The sequence below is a fragment of the Syngnathoides biaculeatus genome, chromosome 16 (genome assembly GCF_019802595.1).
Source record: "Syngnathoides biaculeatus isolate LvHL_M chromosome 16, ASM1980259v1, whole genome shotgun sequence".
NCBI classification, from domain to species: domain Eukaryota; kingdom Metazoa; phylum Chordata; class Actinopteri; order Syngnathiformes; family Syngnathidae; genus Syngnathoides; species Syngnathoides biaculeatus.
The window spans coordinates 16,774,348-16,785,727 of NC_084655.1; the positions used below are offsets into that span (position 1 = coordinate 16,774,348).

At 45.3% G+C, this 11,380-nt stretch overlaps 1 protein-coding gene across 4 annotated transcripts in view; it reads right to left on the reverse strand.

The window, feature by feature from the left end:
- The window catches only part of asic2 (acid-sensing (proton-gated) ion channel 2), a 185,561-nt gene that overhangs the window by 70,793 nt on the left and 103,388 nt on the right, over positions 1–11,380 (reverse strand). The window lies entirely within an intron of this gene.

The following is an 11,380-nucleotide window of genomic DNA, read 5'->3' on the forward strand; positions in this document are numbered from 1 at the left end:
TGTTCCCGCTCTGCTCGGCTCGCCAAACGACTCCCAGGACACTCCCGCACGATTTCTCCCGCTCCGCCATCAAATTGCACCCCGGACGGCCGCCGCGGAGATTCCGCTGTGCGACATTTGCGAGACGGATGCCGACGCGAACTACCGTAATCCGCCTCACTCGGCGGGCACAGGTGGCGCCGGCTCATTATGTCGACTCCCACGGGTGTCTTGAGCAGGCGTGGGGAAATATGGACACCCTATTAGCGGGTCCCCCCCCGCTGCGAGGTGCCGTGACGGCGAGGGTCACGACACGTGGGAAGCGGTGATAGAGGGGAAAAAAAATCAGCTAGCAGACTGAAGCAAGCGGAAAAGAGGGAATCGCTCATCAATGAGGCCACAACACTCAGAAACAGTAGTCAAAATTCGCCATCTTATAATTGCTTATATCAATAAATATACCCTAAATGCGAATCCCCAAACAAGTTCATTAGCCCTACAAATAAATGGCTCACTTATCTGACTTTGATCAAACTCACCGTGCGTATGCGACAAAAACTCTAACTTCCACTAAAAACCCAGACTCACACTTGCTCCTCCCCAACTTTCAAAGGCGTTACTCTATGAGTCAGTCACTTCCACATACTTCTTTGATACCAATGATCATTTTTAGGGATTTGGCACCGTCTTGTGACAGCGCACGACCAAAAGAGAAATAGCAAAGGAAAGTTTCCATGGGAAAGGTGAGCTTAAAGCCCAAGTGTCATCCCTATAAACATTCTAAAACAGATATTGTAATGAAAAAGTACATATAACATTATTCACTTCAATGTCTATATGAAAAAATAAATATGAGCGGAGAGCACGTCATCCACGCACAAAGTTGCGGAAGTGTCATTTGACATCCAAGTGGTCGCCATATTGGCTGCATCTCCTGCCCGTGACGTCACCTCGGACATTCGCCACCTACTATGGGAGACCAACACCTCTCTTCTGACACGGAAGCTCTTTTCGCAGAAGAGAATGTCTCACAACTGAGTGAAGTTACCGGGGCAATATTACCCTATTGTTTCGAGCCATATTTAGAGGATATGCGGATCACGGCCAAACCACCTCCCGCCTGATCCACCTCCGCGAGGCCGTGATACAAACAACGAGCGACAACGACACCGCGGCCAAACCGCCTCCCCATCCGATCTACTTCCGCAGCGGAGATGAGCCGTCACGGCCCGGCGCCGCGACGAGCCACTCCGGTTGACAAGGCCGGCGGCGATCCACAAGTTCCCGTGGAGGCCGTCCTTCAGCGGCTGCTGCACGGACGACTTTCGATGCGCACATCAACACATTTAACACCCCTGACTAGCGGATTATGCTCCCCCCGACTATATATTTTTTTTAGTAGCTGTATACACACCTACCTGTCATTTGAAACCCACGATGCTCTCATCCTTTGCATCTGTGCAATCCATTTTTCACGACAAACCAGATCTTTTGGAAAAGTATGAAGGGTGAATCCATCCTCCGGAGTGTTCCAACAATATCCAGCAATCCAACAAGCCGGCATTTTGGCTAACACGAAGGAACAACGCGCTACCTTCCAGCAGGTAAAACTAGCATAAACATATGATACATCTTGAGTGCTCTACTGCCCTGTACGTCACTTCCTGCTTTATCTTGAAAATAAATCCCTCGAGAGGATTTTCATGGCGGGAGTTACAGAAAGCCATATACATCAAAATCATGTTTTGTGGTGAAAAAACACCTGGGTCCATACCGGCTGCCGTTTTTTCATTAATAACATACTAAAAATCATGCATTTCATAACAGTGGACTTTTAAATTAATAGCCTTAACTATAAACATACCCCAACGATGATCTCAAAACACTATCATTTCTAACTAATCTAACCCTTCAAAATAAATGACTTTACTTACTTATTGATTTGATTTCCCAACAATGCACTGGAAATGTACACACACACATGAACATGCAGCAAAGATTCTCCATAACTTCCCCAAACAAATCAGAACTAAACTGAAGCCTAGACAAAATAAGGCATTGCCCCCCCCCTCCCCCCCACACCACCACCACACCAAATCTACTCTGCGCTGTGTGCCGACTTGATGGTTGCGCAGGCACTCGGAAGACCCAACGGTTTGGAAATAAGCAATTAAAAAACGACTGAAATGGAATAGCGTCAACCGTCTACTGTGCTGAATGCAAAGGGGCTTCAAAGGAAAATGTTGTCCCTGCAGTGCTGATTTGACATTTGTGTTGGGGGTGGCAGCATGTGTGTGTCCCCCCCCCCCCCAGAGGTCACTTAGAAGGTCACAGAAACAGATGTATGACTCTGGGTATGGGTGATTTTTTTTTTTCTTTTAAATGTGAAATCTGTTGGAGAAAGTTTGGGAGGTGCGCAGGAAGGAGACAAGTGCCATATTTTCCGGCCTATAAGCCGCAACTTTTTTCACAAGCTTTCAACCCTGCGGTTTAAGCGGTGATGCGGCTAATTTGTGCATTTTTCCTGACGGCCGCAAGGGGGCACTCGAGCGGAAAAGGTAACCGTGGTGGAATATATGTGCCGAGGAAGCGACTTTTACCGGTCCGGTCCTGTTAGCGCTAGCGTGTTACTGCCGTGTCTCAGTGATTTTTACAGTTCTATTTTTTTTTTTAACCGGCCCTGTTAGCGCACCGCTAGCATTAACTTTAGCGCGGCGCCAGCGTTAGCGTTAAACTTTGTGTACTGTCTTTCTTTGTTAAATATCTCGTGTTTCAATTAAGGTAAAACTACTTTGGGGGTTGATTTATTTTTAAGTCTTGAGGTATTGAAGTTTTGTTTCATTTGATGTCATCAAACCTTGGCAGCATACTCCACCCACAATCATTGACAACCACTCATGTGCAGGTGTCAAACCCAAGGCCGGAGGGCAGATCCGGCCCACCACATATTTTTTGTGGACTGCCAAAGCAAATCATGTGCTTGGACAGCCATGATTCTTGCTAAAAATCTGTTCCAAAAAAAACCTCCCAAAATAATTCAAACCATCATATGGAATAAATATGTTTTAGTTACCCCTTTTACAGTACGGTACAGAACAACAGTTTACAAAGTACTGCTCTTAACGTTCAAGTTCATTTCTTGCCGAACGGTTCCCAATTTAGTCTTCCAAGTCGGTCTTTGGAGGACACTTGGAAATGTCCAAAATTAGCCTAAAATGGCCACACCCAGCACCCAATGGCAGAATTCTTTCATTTTTCAAAAACTTTGTAGGTCAACTCATGATAAATAAACCAACTATTTTTTTGGTTGTTGTTAATTAAAACAGGCTTTGATTACTTTTTTTTTTCTAAAGTCCAAAATGCATTTTTTATCTTTGAAAGAATTGAAATTGCCAAGGTCAGCCTAAAATGTCAACTTCAAACCCATTTTATGTCTTTCTGACATTTTTTTTTTTTTGCCTACCAATGACAGACATTTATTATTATCTATTAAATTTTATGCTGCAAAGTGGTACTGGCGTCAAGGGCTGAATTTTGCCCCAAAATCCAAGGACACTCGGAGCACATTGTTTCTTGGGAGCGCTAGTAAATCAATGGCGAGCCATCACAAATCACGCCATGCACCGCTGCTTATTTCCTTCAAAAAAAAAAAAAGGAAGAAAGAGGAAAAAGGAAGAAAACGGAAAAAACGAAGAAGGCGACGACAGCAGCAGCGAGATCTTCTCGTTCAATTATTGACAGGGGCTCAACATCTCCTGGCTTCTCTCGCGGTTTGTCTTTACTTTCCACCTTCCTCCGTGACGCCTCTCTAAGGACACTAATGGAAACGTGTGAAAAATGCACTGAATGCATTGAGTGGGATCTGAAGTGCAGTTGCCACTCAAGTGCTGCTCGTCTCAGGGCGGCGGAACCCGGCGTGAGTGCAAAGTTGGAAGCCAGCGCAACGCTCTCATCTTGACTCGCGTCAAATAATTTTTTTTTGCCTGTCATTTGGAAAGAAAAAAAGCAGCGCTAGCCAGGGAGAGGGCTGTTCAGGGGTTAACACTTCTTCTCATATTTTTTGACAGATAGAGTGAAGAATATAAGTATTTGAACACTGTGCTATGTTCCAAGTTCTCCCAGTTAGAAATCATGGAGGGGTCTGGAATTTTCATCGTAGGTGCATGTCCACTGTGAGAGAGAAAACCCAGAAATTACAACGTATGATTTTTCAATGATTTGTGTGATACACCTGCAAAAAAGTATTTGAACACCTGTCTGTCAGCTAGAATTCTGACGGCTGGAAAGGGCTACGGAGAAATTGCCAAGCAGCTTGGTGAAAAAAGGTCCACTGTTGGAGCAATCATTAGAAAATGGAAGAAGCGAAACATGACGGTCAATCTCAATCGGAGTGGAGCCCCAAGTGAGATATCACCTCGTGGGGTCCTGATGATGATCCTTAGAAAGGTGAGGAATCAGCCCAGTATTACACGACAGGACTTGGCCAATGACCTACAAAGAGCTCAGACCACCGTTTCCAAGGTGACTGTTGGTAATACACTAAGACGTCACGGTTTGAAATCTTGCATGGCACGGAAGGTTCCCCTGTTTCAACCAGCACATGTCAAAGCCCGTCTTAAGTTTGCCAATGACCAGTTGGATGATACAGAGGAGTCGTGGGAGAAAGTTTTTTTGTCAGATGAGACCAAAATGGAACTTTTTGGTCATAATTCCACCAGCCGTGCTTGGAGCAAGATGAATGATGACTTCTATCCCAAGAACACCATCCCTACTGTGAAGCGTGGGGGTGGTAGCTTGATGCTATGGGGTGTCTTTCTGCACCTGGGACAGGACGACTGCACTGTATTAAGGAGAGGATGATCGCGGCCATGAATTGTGAGATTTTGCGGAACAACCTCTTTCCCTCTGTCAGAGCATTCAAGACGGTTCGTGGCTGGCTGGGTCTTTCAACACGACAATGACCCGAACCACACAGCCGGGAAAACCAAGGACTGGCTCTGCAAGAAGCATATCCAGACCTAAACCCAATAGAAAATCTTTGGAGGGAGCTGAAACTCTGTGTTTCTCAGCGACAGCCCAGAAACCTGTCTGATCTAGCGAAGATCTGTGTGGAGGACTGGGCCAAAATCCCTCCTGCAATGTGTGCGAACCTGGTGAACAACCACAAGAAACGTTTGACCTCTGTAATTACAAACAAAGGCTACTGCACCAAATATTAACATTGATTTTCTCAGGCGTTTAAATACTATATCACACAAATAAATCCTTAAAAAAAAAATCATACATTGTGATTTCTGGATTTTTCTTTCTCGATGATCTCTCTCACATTGGACATGCACCTACGATGAAAATTTCAGACCCCTCCATGATTTCTAAATGAGAGAACTCGCAATATAGCAGGGTGTTCAAATACTTATTTCCCTCGCTCTTGCAACAATGTTCCTCCGGTGGGATCGCAGCCAAAGGGCTAAGTTGTACGACGCTGATAAAAGAGCACATAAGACAAATTGGCTGCGCCGGTTCAGCGTCTCGTGTGTGACCAAAACCGCCTCACACGATAATCAGGGATGCATACGAAAGAGGAGAGTGTCGGGGGAAAGATAAGGCAAGCCTCTTTCCCACAAAGACCGCCAGAAATGAGAAAATGTAACGCTGTACTGGAATTCTGATTTGCGACGTCACCCTTAAAATAAAAGTATTTTTTTTTTGCCAAACGCCAATCAATCGATGCGTCGGTGCTTTCACGTCCCGTCGCCTTCAACGAAGAGCCAAGTCGCTGGAGGGGGGGGGGGGGCATGGCGCACATAACTCTCGCCACTCTTTAATTGCATCGCGCCAAACGGAAAACACTTAAGGACGACAGGCCGATTAGGGGACGGCGGCGGCCATTTGTGCCGCTCGGCCGGCTCTTTCTGTAGCAGTCGGCGGCAACAACAAGAATGGAAGACGATAACAACCTTTTGCGTTCTCGAGCCCGAATCGACATTTCCGCTCAGGAGCGATGAATGCTCGCCGCCGCAGTCATTGAGACTGCGTCAAACTTTCTGCTTTTGCAGCCTTGACACTTTCAGCGCATTTTGGCATTGGAAATGTTACAAAGACGACTCGTGGCCTTATGTATTCTGTACCTTCAAAAGGAAAAATATCTTTTGTTACCTTATGTAAATGTCGCCTTGATTCATCCAGATCTTTACTTCGATTAATTTTCTTGATCTAGACTTTCAATTTTAGTTGAACACTTTTGGTTTATATGATGCTCAACATTATAATCAGGATTTGTTCCAAAATTACATTTTCTGTCAATCATTGTTTCTATTCATTTTACATTCTTGCTGCAAAAATAATACTGAAAGAGTTTTGTAACAAAATCGGCACATTAATGTTAGCTCAGTTCAAATCCAGTCGTGAGCTTTTTATTCTGCTATGTTAAGTACATTGTTTAAAAAAACAATAATAATGTAATATGCACCACTTGATTTTATATATATATATATATATATATATATATATATATATATATATATATATATATATATATATCTCACATCATATTATTATATACATATGTGTAGTTTATTGCTTGAAAAACAGAAAATGTGATGTGACGATACCAAATCATCCACTGTTGTCGTGTTAGCCTAAATTAGCTTTTAGCTTTTATACCTAGCAAAATGAAACAGAATTCTGCTACTTTGAGACCTTTTAAAATCACACTGTAGTGATATGGATCATTTTTAAGATAATAAAGGAAAAATCTAAACTGTTAGCCTTTTTTTTCCCCCCCCGTCTCTACTTTCTTATATTTGACGTTCGTGTGGGTGCTTGCTGCCCTGCGGGCCTGAAAGTGAATAAACATTAGCGTGGTGGGCGTCGCGATGTAATGTAAACATGCGCTCCGCAACACGTTTTGTTTGAGGTCACGGCAGACAGGATTTACAGCTACGATCGCAGTCGCGAAAAATATTTCCCTAACGCAGAAATGACAAATGGTATTTATGGCACGGCTGTAATAGCCTGGCCATTATGCAGCAGGGCGACTGCGAATGCGAGCCACGTACCGATTTCGTCCTCCGCGTTCAAGGTTGACGCTTTTCACAGCTACCTAGCGCGCGACGTGAGCGCCCCGACGATGAATTAGCAAGCATTCTTTTCAATCACAAACTGGGGAAAAAAAAAAAAAAAAAAAAGCTCTCCGGTCATCAGTGCGGGAGTTGCAAATTGGATTGCGGGGTAGAGTGCGGGGGTTAATGAGATCGCGGCGACCAACTGCCGCTCTTATCCGAATCGATACGGCGCAGGATTGGCGTAAACCCCGAAGAAAAAAAAGGTGACGGCAAACGAGGAGAGCGTCGCCCTTCATGATTGCACTTACAAGTCAGTGCGTTGACATGTTTAACACCGAAGGTGACTGGTTTAAGATGTCTCTTGTTATACGTGCGGCCTTCCCCGCCATCTCCAGGCTCAGGAACGAGCTTCACGTCCGCCACTTCCGACTGAACAGGGAGTCAAATCACACACAAAACCAAGTGATTGCCTTCTCCATCACAATATCGTTCTAACCCACTTCCGAAGTAAATTACGAATCACTTGTCTGTAAGAGGTTACCTTTACAGCTAATGTCTGTTGGCGTGGGGAAAAAAAAAATAATATTCAGACTGTGACCGTCTGGTGTACCTGCCCCGTTCCAGACCATCTACGAATGGGTAACCCTATAGCTGACCATCCCACTTCTGACACCACACGTCTGTCAGCACAGAAGAACCTGCACTCAAAATCGGATTTCCGGCTGCCTCAAGCATCAACAACTGGAGATACTGGACAACATGAATTGGTGTCTGTTAGATTTATTATTTTATCATGCATTTGTTTATATCATCCTTGCGTGAATGAGTCTCTTTGCGAGGGGCTGTGTGACCTGAAGTGTGACCCAGCGACACCTTGGGGAGTTATGCACCCCCTTGCTGACTTCAAAGGAGAAATCCAGAGCTTGGATTAAGTGTATCCAAAAGGTCATGTAATATGTTCCCTATTTTGACAATGTGATGCTCAATCCTCTCTCATTTAATAGTGTTTTGAGAAGATTTTTAATCAACAACTACGAATTTTCAGGGGCGCTGCCATTTTCGCGAGTCACATGATCTACGTGGTCGTATGTGACATGTACCGTGCCGTTCCAAACGCTGGATTACATGGGACACGATTGGGCCCAGCGCTGATTTCTCGGATTTATCCTCATCTGATGAAGAAATAGCAGTATCGGTTGATCGGGAAGACAGAGGAATACTTCAATACAGATTTGAACCTGTGGCTTTAATTAATGTTGAATATTCGGATAGTGGAATGACTCGGAGTCTGACTACTCGGAGGCCTACGCGCGACATAAGTGCGTAAACAAAGGCCCCCCGGGAGCTCCGGGCCGGCAGCCGCAGATGGTTCTTTGGACGGGAACGTCGCGGAGTCTGAGGAGCCGAGCTTCCGGGCGGCGGAGCCCGTTGGCCCCGGACGCCGAAGCTAGGCTAAAGGCGTCCGCCACCACCGAAGCTCGGCTAAAGGCCTCGTGGCCTGCCGCATACTATGAATCAGATGCCGTGCTGATCTCCAGCAAGTTTATCCGGACAATGCTGCAGCTTCGAAGAAACGTTTATTTTTGTATTTGTCTTTGTGTTGGTATTTTCATCTGTTCCTTCATTTGTTTTGTAATCTTGTGACCCTACGTTTTGAGAAACTAATAAAACGGGGGACCAGCGGAACGGGTGTTGGAGTTGCAGCTGGTCAGCCAAACCCGCGTCTCCCCGGCGCGAAATTGAAGACCTCTTCTGTCGCTTCATTTGCATAATTCATCCAGCGGTTGGGTTTAAATCTAACGGTGTCATACTCCAAATCAAATTTGTGATCATCTCAGGGACAGGAGGTGTCCATTTGACACTAACAGGTTCGAATTGATTGTAGTGTTCCCAATAGAAACGTCTGACTTAAGGTATAACAAATGTGAAGCACGCAACTCCCCGCAGGGTCAGTCAATAACAAAGGAAAAAAAAAATAATAATAAATCACCGCGAGTACTTGAAGGTAGTGAAAAATACTTTGCAGTTATTAGATTTCTAGGGAGATGGTGCACTGCTCACCTTGGGGCAAACCAGGAAGACAAGAAAAGTTTACTTCCGCGCGAGATGCAGAGCGCGTGATGAGGTGTCACGCCGTTTAATTGGTGGCGCTTGGCTACCACTGCAGGTGGACGAGGTTCATCAAAGAGAACGCCGGCTCGTGGCTATTTCGAGAAAAGACGTCTCGGGAAGATTTTATTCATTTTTTTTTTTTTCACGCTCGGGTCTCCCACGCTGGTGCGACCGCCGGGAGTTGAGACGAACTCAAAAATGCAGCGCCCATGGATTTATTGATCCTCCGTTTCTTTGTTTCCTTCTTTATCTTCTTCTTCTTCTTCCTGGCGAGATACTGTAAGGTTCCCAGGGAGGCTCGGTCGAGGCGAACGTGGTTCCTGTTTTGTCGGGATTGATCCTGATCCGCGGTGCTCCAAAAGCGGGGAAAAGAAAAGGACCTTGAGGAGCTCATGACTTCAAGGTGGTGGAAGGTTTCAGACTTCATTTATTAACTAATTATTATTCCATCCATCCATTCATACATTCTCTTTGCCGCTTATCCTCACGAGGGTCGCGGGGAGAGGCAGAGCCCATCCCAGCTGTCAACGGGCAGGAGGCGGGGTACACCCTGAACTGGTCGCCAGGGCACATAGAGACAAAAAGTCGTACTCACAATCACACCTAGGGGCAATTTAGAGGGTCCAATTCATGTTGGATGTTTTTGGGACGTGGGAGGAAACCGGCGCGCGCACCCGGAGGAAACCCACACAAGCACGGGGAGAACATGCAAACTCCACACAGGCGGGGGCGGGATCGAACCCGGGTCCTCAGAACTGTGAGGTCGACGCTTTACCAGCTGAGGCACCGTGCCGCCCTAATTATTATTCCAAGTAATAGAACAGTAAAAGAAACAATTCTGCATATATAGTTAGTGGATCATAATGTGGTTAATGAGTTATATATTATTTTAAACAAACTCAAAATATATTCAATTATTATTATCATTAAAACATGACTAACAAACTACCATATTTAACATATAGATTTTAACTTAATCTATGAACGACTTGGCTCTTCTGTCCACAATAAAATTCTTTGCCCACCCATTCAATCGAGCATGCGATGCCCCAAAAACATTTTTTCCCGTCCCAAACGGCAGAAACTAAAGACCTTGAGGAAGTCCTCGCTAATGAGATTAGCCACAAATCACAGAAAGCGCATTAGCACCATGAAAAGTTGGCCTGTGACGAACGGATGGAACGAAGAAGGAATGAACGCTAGATAGCCTCGTTAGCTTAGCTCGGGTATGTTAGCATGCTAGGGGAAAGGTACCTGGCTTTTGTCTGTGATGACGCAAAGATTTATGCTGGTCTATGCATGCGGGGGAAAAAAATGTGAAGTTGAAGTGAATACGTTTTAAACTGGCCAACTAAATCTCCAGATTTAACCCTATAGAGCATGGCTGGGCAAATTTATGCGCTCAAGGGAGACATTTGATTTCTAAACTCGACATTGAGGAAGTGAACGTGTGCCGTAATCAGTCCTTTTCAACAAGAGTTTGGATTACAAGGAGATGTTGTTCCGGTTATAGGGAATTTAAGAATTCACGGAATCGCACCGTCGTGCAAGTTAGACAACAATTGACCTCATTTTCAAGACAACTTTGTCAAAGAAAAACTAGCACAAAGCAGCCTGGCGCTCACGTGTCGAGCTCAAAGCTAATGGACGGGAGAGCGCGCTCGTTATTAAAGCCCTTTCAGCGCCGAGCCGATGCACCTCTCGGGCTTTCGGGGGCTGGCAGTGCGCAAACACCATCGCAAACAACAATGCGAGAGGGGAGAGAGAGAGAGAGAGAGAGAGAAAGACAAAAAAAAAGCATAGTCGTAACGCCCACACGGGGTCCAGCTTTTTATTTTTCCTCTTCGGCGGTTCTTAACCGCACGGGAGCTGAAGTCTTACAAGCGAGAACACGCCAGAAAAGATTCTCGCTGCCATTCGGGGTGTCTGTGAAAGCTTCAAATTTCAGTTTGGACTGCAACGGTAAAGTGGAAGGTTTGAGATTTGCCAAGTCTCCAGACCCAAATCCTGGAGCGCATCCTACAATTTCCACATAAATTATTTGAGTTTTATCCGAGCCTGTAGACGGGTTGGAAACCCGTCAGGTAGTATGACAGATATTATCACTCCGCTATCTGAATTCGACGCCAAATACCCTGGCCTAGATGTAACTAGCATGGAAAAGCGAGCTATCATCCATTCATCCATCCATCATCCAAGCCGCTTATCCTCACAAGGGTCGTGGG